Source organism: Callithrix jacchus, chromosome 9 (assembly GCF_049354715.1).
Source record: "Callithrix jacchus isolate 240 chromosome 9, calJac240_pri, whole genome shotgun sequence".
In the NCBI taxonomy this organism is placed as follows: domain Eukaryota; kingdom Metazoa; phylum Chordata; class Mammalia; order Primates; family Cebidae; genus Callithrix; species Callithrix jacchus.
Window position 1 is genome coordinate 126,318,131 of NC_133510.1, and position 10,849 is coordinate 126,328,979.

The 10,849-nt window shown below is 51.2% G+C and overlaps 1 protein-coding gene across 12 annotated transcripts in view; it reads right to left on the bottom strand.

The window, feature by feature from the left end:
* The window catches only part of PITPNM2 (phosphatidylinositol transfer protein membrane associated 2), a 167,271-nt gene extending 156,422 nt beyond the window's left edge, over positions 1–10,849 (bottom strand). For 4 of the 12 annotated variants that reach the window (XM_035258023.3, XM_035258020.3, XM_035258021.3 and 1 more), the window contains exon 1: positions 9,792–10,160. The gene's annotated coding sequence lies outside the window, so the exon portion shown is untranslated. Of the gene's footprint in view, positions 1–8,338; positions 8,393–9,791; positions 10,161–10,562 lie in introns of those variants that run through there. The other 8 variants (XM_078337587.1, XM_078337585.1, XM_035258004.3 and 5 more) reach the window with 3 other exon arrangements.

Consider the following 10,849-nt stretch of genomic DNA (forward strand, 5'->3'; position numbering starts at 1 on the left):
AGCCCCCAGGACCCAGCTAGACCCCACTCCTGCTCTCTAACCTACAGCCTATAGGTGCATGGCTGGACAACTTCACAAGTAGGTCTGAATTTGGCCTCAAAGTCACGTAAGTAGACGTGATCCCAGAGCATGAAATCCTGTCTTGGTGAATCTGCTCTAAGTCCATGCATCCCTTTGGCCTCTTTGAAAAGGAAAAGCTACAGAACAAATGGAAGAGGAATTCTGTTTTCCTCTTTGGAAAAAAGAAAAGGGGGGGGAAAAACCCACACAAACCCAAATCGAAAGGTACTTTGTACTGCTTAGACTCAACCAGGTCAGGAAATACTGGTGGATTTTTTAAAACAACAGAACAACACAGCACAGGCTGTGTAACAGAACATGACCGAACACGAGTGTAAACATGAGGAATCACGTCTACAGTCAAGGCCAGCAGTTAACTCCCTATACAGTGAGGCCTAAGTCATGACCTCTCTGAGTCTTAGAGTCCCCATCTGTGAGACACAACAAGTGAAAGCACTGTGGGCCACACCATGACTTCTCTGAGCCTCAGTTTCCTCACCTGCAAAATGGGCACAGCAGCATTTGTGAGAGCCCTGTGAAGCACAATGGGCAGAAGTATCTTGTGCACTGTGGCATCTTAGACAAAAGATGGGTAAGTGGGAAAGGCCCCTCCCCTCTGTACCTCCAGTCATTGCCTCTGCAAGAATACTCCACAGACACTGGATCACCACCACGCCACTGCGCCTAGCACCAGTGACTCAAACACAAATAGCTAAGATCCCCCCAGCCTGAGAAGCATCTAGGCTAGGCCAGGGATGCCTCTGGATTGGAGGCTTCCCTGGAGAGGGAAGAGCAGCCATCTCCTGGAGCAGGAATCTCAAGCACTGGAAAAGCCAATAATGCAGAGTCGATGAGGCTGGTTATGGTATGGGAGCCACTGGCCTGAACCCTCCAAGCACCGGTCCTGCAGCTCCCAGGCCACCAAGACAAACCTGAGAGAGCTGCACGTCCCAGATTTTATAAGCCGGCCTCCAGTTCACTAGCTGTGTCCTTGAGTCTTAATCCCGCTCCACTGCCAACACCCCACACCCAGCCCTGCAATCTTAGGGTTTCAGGGAAATGGAAAGTCATTCCTCTGTGGAAAGGTCAAACCCTTGGACTTGGTTTTTTCCAGTACTCCTCTGGCTCTCCTATTTGTTTGATTCTAAATTCCTTTTTCCCCACTGCTGTAAAGTCAGACAGAACATTCCTCAGGAAAGAGAACTTTTAGTGGGGGGTGGAGGGGATGAATAATTAAGGTAAAATGAAAAACGGATGAAATCAGGTACTATAAAATCTTGGTACCCAAGGAGTGCATGATAAATTGCACCAGTCAGCAGTCATTGCCATGAATTCACAATGCTTTGGTGAGTCACTCAAGGCTGGAAACTGAAATCACACTAACACTCTCTGTCACAGTACAGGACAGGAGCTCAGCTGCGAACTAATGGCAAGAATTCGCTAAAGGCATCCCTTGCTACTCTCAGCAGTAAATGCGCAAGCTACTTCACACTCAAGTATAAATTAGTGAGCTCTTTTCCTTGCTGGGTTAATACAAATCGTGCTCTGGTCCAATTAAATAAGCCACTTGAAAACTTTGCTTCAGCATATTGGAAAACATCCCGCATAGGGGAAGAATGAAGGCTCGGGTGATGCGTGCCCAATTGATGGCGAAGTAAGTGAGAGTGCTTTCAGAACTCTTGAGGCTTTTGTTATTAATGGTATTTTAGTGTTGGGTTTTAAGCACATCAAATAAATTTCCTTTAAACTAGTAGTTCCTGACTGCCATGGGGAAGGCTGCAGGCCTCCCACCTCCCAGATGGTTCAACCACAATAAACGTTTGGCCTGTCAGATGTGCAACACCGACGAACTAATTGAAATATGCTGCAACAAGCAAACCGAAAATCAACGTGAAATAATTGTTTCCTTACATGATAACCTGCTGAAGTGCCTCCATGTCTGGCCATCCCTGCTGATTGAATGTTCTCCCCACTTATGTGAGCCTCACTTATGTGTGGTTTTCAAAGGATTTAAAAGCTTTTTTTTCCAGTGTGATTACCCACATGGGAAAAATTCTAATTGCAAAAAATGTTGAGTTTTTCTCCCTCATATGAAAAAAAAGCAAGTGAAAAGTCAACTCTCACAAAGTGCCAAAGAAAGCAATTAAATGGGTCCTTCAGTGGGAGAGAATGTCCACCTGTTCTCCAGAGCACCATCTCTAAGCCAGTGTTAATCACGCGTCCACACCTGTGGGGAAGCCCTGCCTCTTGGACAACCTTATGCCGTTGATGGAAGCTGGGAATGGCCACCCGTTTCTACCCTGACACATCCATCCCTATCCCCCTCCTTGCCTCCCTCCAAGAGGCTATCTAGAGAGATAGCAGAGGGTGGAGCTGACAGCACCCATGACAAGCCCTCCCACGCGCTCATCACCTCATGTTGGACACCGGTGTCCAGTGAGCCCTCCCTAGGGAGCAGGGAGGCCACAGGGCCTTACTCTAATCCCAAGAGGACAACAGAAGCAAAATGCACAGCCCTGCTCCACAGCACAGCCTGTGAGTCAGACCTGGAAGGGAAGCCCCCCCAGCTACCAAAAGAGAAAATTCAGGCCCTCCCCAGGAACCATCTCTCAAAGGGGAAATAAACAGCTCTGCAGAGGAGAAACAGTAATAATATGTACCAACTCTTAAGAGGGCACACAGCAGGCAAAACACTTGGGAAAGGTTCCTCTGAGATAGCTCAGGCATAAGGCCACAGTTTGAGGCATGCGGGCCCCAGGAACCCCCCACCCTTGGCCTGAAACACCTCCATAAGAGGATTATTCCTTTGGGTGAAGGATTGGTCTCAGCTCCTCTTAAGAAAGGGCAAGTCTGCTGTAGGACTGCTGCCAGGGTCCCCTGCATAACAGTACAGGGTCCCTCCTACCTGTAGACTTGAGCAGAGAGAGATGGGCACCATTCCGCTGGCAGCAGCTCTTCTAGAAGAAGCTACTGCAGGGCTGAGGGAAGACAGCTTGCCTTTCTCTAGCACCTAAGATAAGCAAACACAAGAATCTGCCCACAGCCTCATCCCGCAGTCCAGCCTTCATCCACTAAGTACCCTCAGCATCATGAGCTGCCCTGAGCTAGGCTGGATACACACCATGGGGGCTAACATGATGCCAAAGGAGGCAGATCCTCACTATCCACAGATTCCATATTTGTGAATTACCCTCCTGATTAAAATTTATCTGTAATCCCAAAATCAATGCTCATGGTGCTTTCAAAGTCATTTTCAAATCTGTGCAGATTGGCAAAAAATTTAAGGTGCCTTATGGCACATTCCTGAAGGTTGAACAAGGGAACATTCTCTGTCTTCCCATCTCAGCTGTCCTAATGGAAACAAGTGTCCTTTTTGTGGTCTGTCTAGTGCCACGTTTTTGGCACTTGTGTGCTTTGTGTTGGCGATTTTTTCATTTGGAACAGCCCCCAAGCATAGTACTGAGATGCAGCCTAGTGTTCTTGGGTGCAAAATGGTTATGACGTGCAGAGAAAATCTGTGTATTAGAGAATCTTCATTCAGGCATGAGTCACGGTGTTGATGGCCATGAGTTTAATGTTAATGAATCAATAATATATATTAAATAGGGTGTCTTTTGGATTTTTTTTATGTGTTTGTTTTGAGACAGAGTCTCACTCTGTTGCCCAAGCTGGAGTGCAGTGGCACGATCTCAGCCTGCAACCTCTACGTCAGGGTTCAAGCGATTCTCCTGCCTTAGCCTCCCGAGTAGCTGGGACTACAGGTGCCCGCCATCATACCCAGATAATTTTTGTATTTTTAGTAAAGACTGGGTTTCACCATGTTGGCCAGGTTGGTTTCGAACTCGTAACTTTAGGCAATCCACTCGCCTCAGCCTCCCAAAGAGCCATCGTGCCCGGCCTCTTTTAACAGGAACATATATAACATAAGATTACACACAGATTGGTTAAAGAGAATGTTGTTTCTGCAGGCTCAAAGGAGCCTAACCCTGTGTTTTCCCTAGGAACAGTGGTTCAGTGTTTGAAGCAGGACTTTATAGAACATAACTGTGTTAGCCAGCGTGGTGCACATGTCTGTAGGAGGATCACTGAACCTAGGAGTTGGAGGCTGCAGGGAGCAATGACTGCACCACTGCACTCCAGCCTGGGCAACAGAGAGAGACCCTGTCTCAAAAATTAAAAAAAAAAAAAAGAACCTAACTATGGCTAACGATACAAATCGACTGACTATGCATACATGATACAGGACAGACTTAACTCAGACAAGAGCTATTCCACCCTGCAGGCATATGCTCCTAAGGCTACAAGTTGGCATGTCCAAACCCAACAGGGAGTTTGAGCTATCAGCTTCTGCTCCAAGACTTGAATCAGCCTCAAGGTCTCTTGGGTCCTGTTGCTGCTTCAGTGACACTCTGCTCTGCCTTTTCCCTGGACCCATGACTCCCACTGACATCCCTGATCATGACCTCTGATTTTTCTGACGAACCGGGTCTTAATAAGACCCTTTTCCACAATAGAAATAAGGAACTGCAGGAGCAAGGGCACTCAAAGAAAAGCTTTGTGAAGGATGGGGAACTTCAGCAAGGAGAGAGTGTGAAACTGATTTTTCCATGCTCTTTTCCCAAGGTTGTCTTGCATTTTTGATTTGTCTGTTACCAGAACCCTGCCTGTTGGTTAATTTCCTTTGTGTCCTCTGGCAAGGGCAGTTGTTAATATAATTTGGCCAGGCGCAATGGCTCACACCTATAATCCCAACACTCAGGCCCAGGCAAAAGGATTGCTTGAACCTGGGAGTTCGAGACCGGTCTGGGAAACATAGCAAGACTTCATCTCTACTAAAAATATCGTTCTAACATAAAGATACAGACACGTGTATGTTCACTGCAGCACTATTCACAATAGCAAAGACATGAAATCAACCTAAATACCCCATCAATGGTAGATTGGAAAAGAAAATGTGGTATATAGACATCATAGACTACTACGCAGTCATAAAAAGAATGAGATCAGGTCCTTTGCAGGAACATGAACAGAACTGGAGGCCATTATTCTTTTTTTTTTTTTTGAGACAAAGTCTCACTCTGTTGCCAGGCTGAAGTGCAGTGGTGCGATCTTGGCTCATTGCAACCTCCGCCTCCCAGGTTCAAGTGATTCCCCTGCCTCACCTCCTGAGGAGGCCATTATTCTTAGCAAACTAATGAAGGAACAGAAAACCAAATACCACAAGTTCTCACTTATAAGTGGAAACTGAAGGTGAGAACACACGGACACACTGGGAGCTACTAGAGGGTGGAGGATGGGAGGAGGGAGAGGAGCAGGAAAAATAACTAATGGGTACTAGGTTTAGAACCTGGGTAATGAAATTATCTGTCATGCCCTCATGACACAAATCTACAGATACAACAAACCTGCACTTGTAACCCTGAACTTAAAAGTTAACAGCTAGGCGGGGTGGCTCATGCCTGTAACACCAGCACTTTGGGAGGCCGAGGTGGGCGGATCACCAGAGGTCAGGAGTCAAGACCAGCCTGACCAACTTGGCGAAACCCCATCTCTACTAAAAATATAAAAATTATCCAGGCATGGTGGCTGGCGCCTGTAATCCCAGCTACACAGGAGGCTGAGGCGGAAGAATTGCTTGAATCTGGGAAGCGGAGGTTGCAGTGAGCCAAGATCTCGCCACTGCACTCCAGCCTGGGCAACAAGAGCAAAACTCTGTCTAAAAATCATCATCATAATAGAAATAAATAAAATAAAAGTTTGAAAAGGACCCTTGTAGAAGGCTGTCACTTTAAAGAAAGAGCACTAAACTGGTAATCAGGGACCTGGGTTCCAGGCTGGCAGAGAGGTCTTGTGCAAGTCACTGCTATTCTGCCAGCCTCTGCCTCTCATCCTCAACAGGGTGCAGGCTCTCCCAGCTCCAGTGTTCTGGGACCCTTCATCAAGGATACAGAGGATTTGAAAAAAGCATCACCTGACTCCCCACTTTAATATCTGACCCAAATCTCTCCCTTCCCACCAGAAAACCTGTTCTGCAGGGCCATTTTGATAACCACAGATTTTACACTCTAAGTACTACACACCTTTACAGTTGCTGCGGACTATCAAAACTACCCATTTGTCAAGACCTCCTTCAAGTTCCACCTCTTCCAGGGAGTCCACCCTGACTGCCTTACCCAGAAAGGGCATCTTCCCCTCTGAACTCTATCTTCAACAACTCTTATCACACATACCCTTTGCTACCTGTGGATTCATCTCCCTAACCACACCAGTTAGTTTGTTAGGTACAATGTTACTTTTTTGTTTTTATTTATTTTTTCTTTTAGATACAGGGTCTCACTCTGCTGCCCAGGCTGGAGGGCAGTGGCACAATCATAACTCATTGCAGCACAATCATAACTCAAACTCCTGGGCTCAAGGGATCCTCCTGTCTCAGCTATAGGCGCACACCACCATGCCCAGCTGGCAATGTTACTTACTGTATTCAAGTCACTTATCCATACAGTTTTCCAAAAACCTTTTGTGATGACTTTATAAAGAACACAAAGAGATTTAAACATAAACACACACAGAGAAAAATACATAGTTCAGGAACGTAGAAATAAATATGCTGATGTTGAGGGTAAGTGAATATAAGTGCTAGAAGGAATATCACATTGTGTGCTGAGCAGCCTGGAAGCCAAGGAGAAGAGGAAAAACATAATCAGTTGGAAAGACAGTGTGGTATAGAAAGAGCCACACATAGTGTGGCAAAGAAGCAGAACTGAGTATAAATCCAGGGAAACTTGGGCAAGTTAGATGCCCTTTCTGCATGTCTCAACTTCCTTATCTGGGAAAAAAGGAGAAGAATACAACCTACCCTGCAGGGTTTGTCAGGGAGGCCCAAGCACACACTGCATGGTGCAAAGTATACAAATAATACATGTTTTCCTTCCCCACTTTCCTTTTCATTATAAAAGGAAAAAACAACCTAGTTTCCCCAGGGGAAGGCAAAGTTTGCCTGGCCCTAAATTCTAAAAGAAATTTTTAATGTGGGTCACTGTAAGAAGCCTATAACAACAATGGGAAAAATGCCTCAGATTATGGTTTTAGAGTAAACCAGATAAGGATTTGCCATGGCTCTATTTGAAAACATTCCAGGGTACCCAGTAAAAGCTTAACAAACATCAACCAAATGACCTACAGGGAAGCTGTGCAAAGACCACTTAGCTGCCTCTGTGACTAGAGGAAGGAAGTCCTGTTAAGCAGCTTTCAGGGTGGCTATCTGCAAAGGGATTGATCTCATGTAAGCAAAGCTGAGAAGTGGCATACAAGCACCCAATGGCTCGCTGTGGACTGACGTTGTAGTCATAAGCAGAAGCTCCTCCTGCCTACGGCCAAAGACACTGGACCAATACCACTACCCTTACAATAAAGAGCACACACCCCAGCATCTTTTCCAAAAACAGCAAGGAAGTGATCTCAAAGTACCAGACGTTTCCTCTGCTAATCTCTAAAGATAACTGCACATCCTCCATGACTGGCTCTTCTTGAAGACCAAGTTGGAAAGACTTTAATTGGATAGACTGGTTAGGAAAGCATCTATCTGCCTGTTGTTAAAACAGGCCTCTAGACACGAAGGAAGGCCAACAGGTCCCCATAACAGAGACTGTATAAGCAATCGAATTTGGACAAGAAGGGCTCTCAGTGGTCATCTAGGCCAACCCCTCTCCCTGTTTTCCTGAGTGCCTTATTATGCAGTGAAGCATTAGGGATGCAGAAAAACGTGATACAGCACCAACCGCCCAGGAGCTCACAGTCTAGTGGGGGGCACATGTAAACAGATAAGGGCCATTCTCTGTGACAGGCAAGTCAGACTAGGGTGGTACAAAAATCAGAAAGGGGACCAATTCCACCTGCAAAGGCCAAGCCTGGGTCTCAACCAGTGAAGAGTTGAAGGCACCTGGGGAGAGGGAGGGCATGGGAGCACCATGCTTTGAAAGCCTCTAGGTAGCCTGAAAATATGAATAAAATGGTATAAAAGGAGGCAGAAAAGGTAGACAGGACTCAGATCCCAAGGGGCCTTAGATACACAGAGGAATTCTCTTTCAGCTTTCATAAGGTGCAACCACAACCAAGAGAAACCAAGTGACTCAGTTAAGCTCCTGTAGCAAGTTACGGGAAAAGCTAACCCTGGAACACCAGTCTCTTGACTCCAGAAGTCCGCTTCTCTCCCCTACTGCCTCCCACCCGTGAGCAGCTGGGGAAGGCCAGGAGAGAGAACGGCCCATTCAACACTCACCACCCAGAGAACCTCGAGTCTGTGTCTGGCCATCTTCACAGCAGAGGATGTACTGTCTTGTTCACTTGGCAAGCCACTCCTTACAAGAAAAACAGCCCTTCCTAACCCATTGTGTTTCTTTCTGCAGTGGGAGAGGGCTGGAAGTTCATTCCAACCACAGAATACAGTCTCCTCATGGAAGGAAAATAATTTAACAGCAACAGTCTACGAATCAGACAAGCTAGGGTCCTGGAGACAAGCCTTGAAGGGGGCTTCTGCTCCACGGAGACACTGACCAGGGCAGGGGACCAGAGATGAATCAACTCCAGCCCAGGAGTCCACCGTCCGGCAGGGGAGATAAGGCAGATGGAAAAGTAACTATTAAATAAGGCAGACGGTGGTAAGAGTCACACAGGAGATACAGATAACAGGTAGTGGGAATTCAGAGCCGAGAGGAGTCTGGGGGATGTGTGTTAGGGGAGATTCAGACGAAGGGGAACACTTGCTGTCTCCCCTCCAGAAGTAGGCGGGCGTCTATCCTAGCAGCTCTGGTGACTCCCAGATGGGGGCCGGGGAGAGAGCTGGTCGTGGACAAAGACAGATCTTCCAGTGAGGTCTCCTTTGAAGAATCCAGACTCTGGGTGGGGGAGGCAGGTGTGCCGGGGTGTTTGGAGAGGTGCCCAGCCCACACTTCAGAGGGAGGGAGAGAAGTGCGGGATGTCTCTGCAGGAGGAAGTCGACGGAAGTGGGAAAAGGCTGGAGGGCTTGCCTTGAAATGACATTTGCCCTGCACGGGCTGTGTTCACCTGGAATGGCCGTTTGGGATTTCTTGGGGGGAGTCAGTGCACACTGGGGCGGGGGACACTGAACTTTCCTTCTCCCCAAGCCCCCCATCAGCCCTGCCACGGATAAGAAAGGCGGCGGGGTGGGAAGAAGACAGAGCCGGCACCCCATTACAACAGGAAAGGGCACTGAGGATGGAGACGGGCCACACCCCGACCTTGGGCCCCCGACCCGCTGCGGCCACAGCCCGGGCCTGGAGACGTCCGGCAGAGGCGGGAAGCAGAGAAGGCGGGCCCGGGGCTCACCTCCGCTTCCTCCCGACAGCCCCTTCCTCGCCCGGGCACCAGCACTGTACGTGCCTGCCCCCGACCGCTGTGACACTTGTCCCTGGCGGGGGTCCCCCACGCGGCCACGACCGACGGAAATTCGGAAATCAGCGTTTCGGGGACGAATCCGGGGCGGGCGACTCACTGAGACCAGGCTCGGACGGTCTCCGGAGCGGGGTTCCCGCACGCCACACCCTCCTCCCTGCCCGGGTCTCCGCTCTTCCCTCCCGCCTCGGCGGCTCCGCGGGCCAGCGGGCCGGGGCCTCTCCGCGAGCCGCCGCCCCAGGTCCCCAGGTCCCCGGCCGGCGCCCGGCACTGCGGGACTCGCCCGCGGGCCTGGGGAGCGGCTGCCCGGACTCACTCACCCCGCTCGGCTCGGCTGCGGGCTCCGTCCTCTTCGGCCCGGGATGGGCCGCCGCCACCTTACGCCGCTTCACGGGGAGCGCCCGCCCCGCGGCCCCGGCCCGGCCGGCTGCGCCCCGCGCGCCCCCGCCGCCTGCTGGCCCCGGGCGAGCGGCAGGGCCCGGGCGGGCATTGCTCCCGGGCGTCGCGGGCGGGCGGCGGCGGCGGCGCACGTGCTGACAGGCGGCTCTCGCTGAGGCGGCCGCGGGCTGAGGAGGAAGCGCCGAGCGGGCGGGCTGCCGGGGCCGGCTGGACAGCTCTACGCCGCGGCGCCGCCGTACCCCGCGCGCCCCAGCTGCCGCTGCTGCCCGCGCGCGCCGGGCCGGGCTCGCATTCCCTCAGTGGCGGCGGCGCCTCCTCAGGCCGCGCGGGGGAGCGGCGGCGGCGGCGGCGGCGGGCGCGCGTCCCTGCGGAGTCCCGGCCCGGCCCCGCCGCCTCCGCCGGAAGAAACCTCTCCGATTCGGGCAGCCCGCCTGGCTCTTCAGCCCCGCCGCGGCGCCCCCGCTCCTCCCCGGCTCGCCCGTGTCCGCAGGCCCCGGGACTGGACTCGGGGGCGGCGGCGCGGGTCCCCACCCCGGCTCTTCGCCCACCGTCCGCAGCAGCCGAGCGCACTCGGAGGCGGGAACCGGCCGACTTGAGGTCACTGTGACTCTTAAAACAGCCTCATTTTAAAAAATGAAGTTTCTTAGGAGTGAAATGGCAAACCAGGGGGCAGAGCGCGGCGGGCAGCTCACCGAAGCCCAGCCCCAGGCGTAATGCTCGCCACACGCCGGGTCCGCGCTCTCCCCTCAGGAACCCGGGGCCGCGGCCCAGGGAACGGCAGAGCCGGGAGCGCAGCCACCTCGGTCCCCACCTCAGGGAGGAGCTGGAATAGAGTCACGAACAGCTTCATCCCGAAGATCCGGCACGACAGGGCTCTCTAATGTGAACACCAGAGCACCGGGAGGGCGCCTGGTGACATTCCTTAGAAACATGAGGTGTTTGTTAGGTTCAGCCAGGGTGGACTTGTCTGGCAAAATCT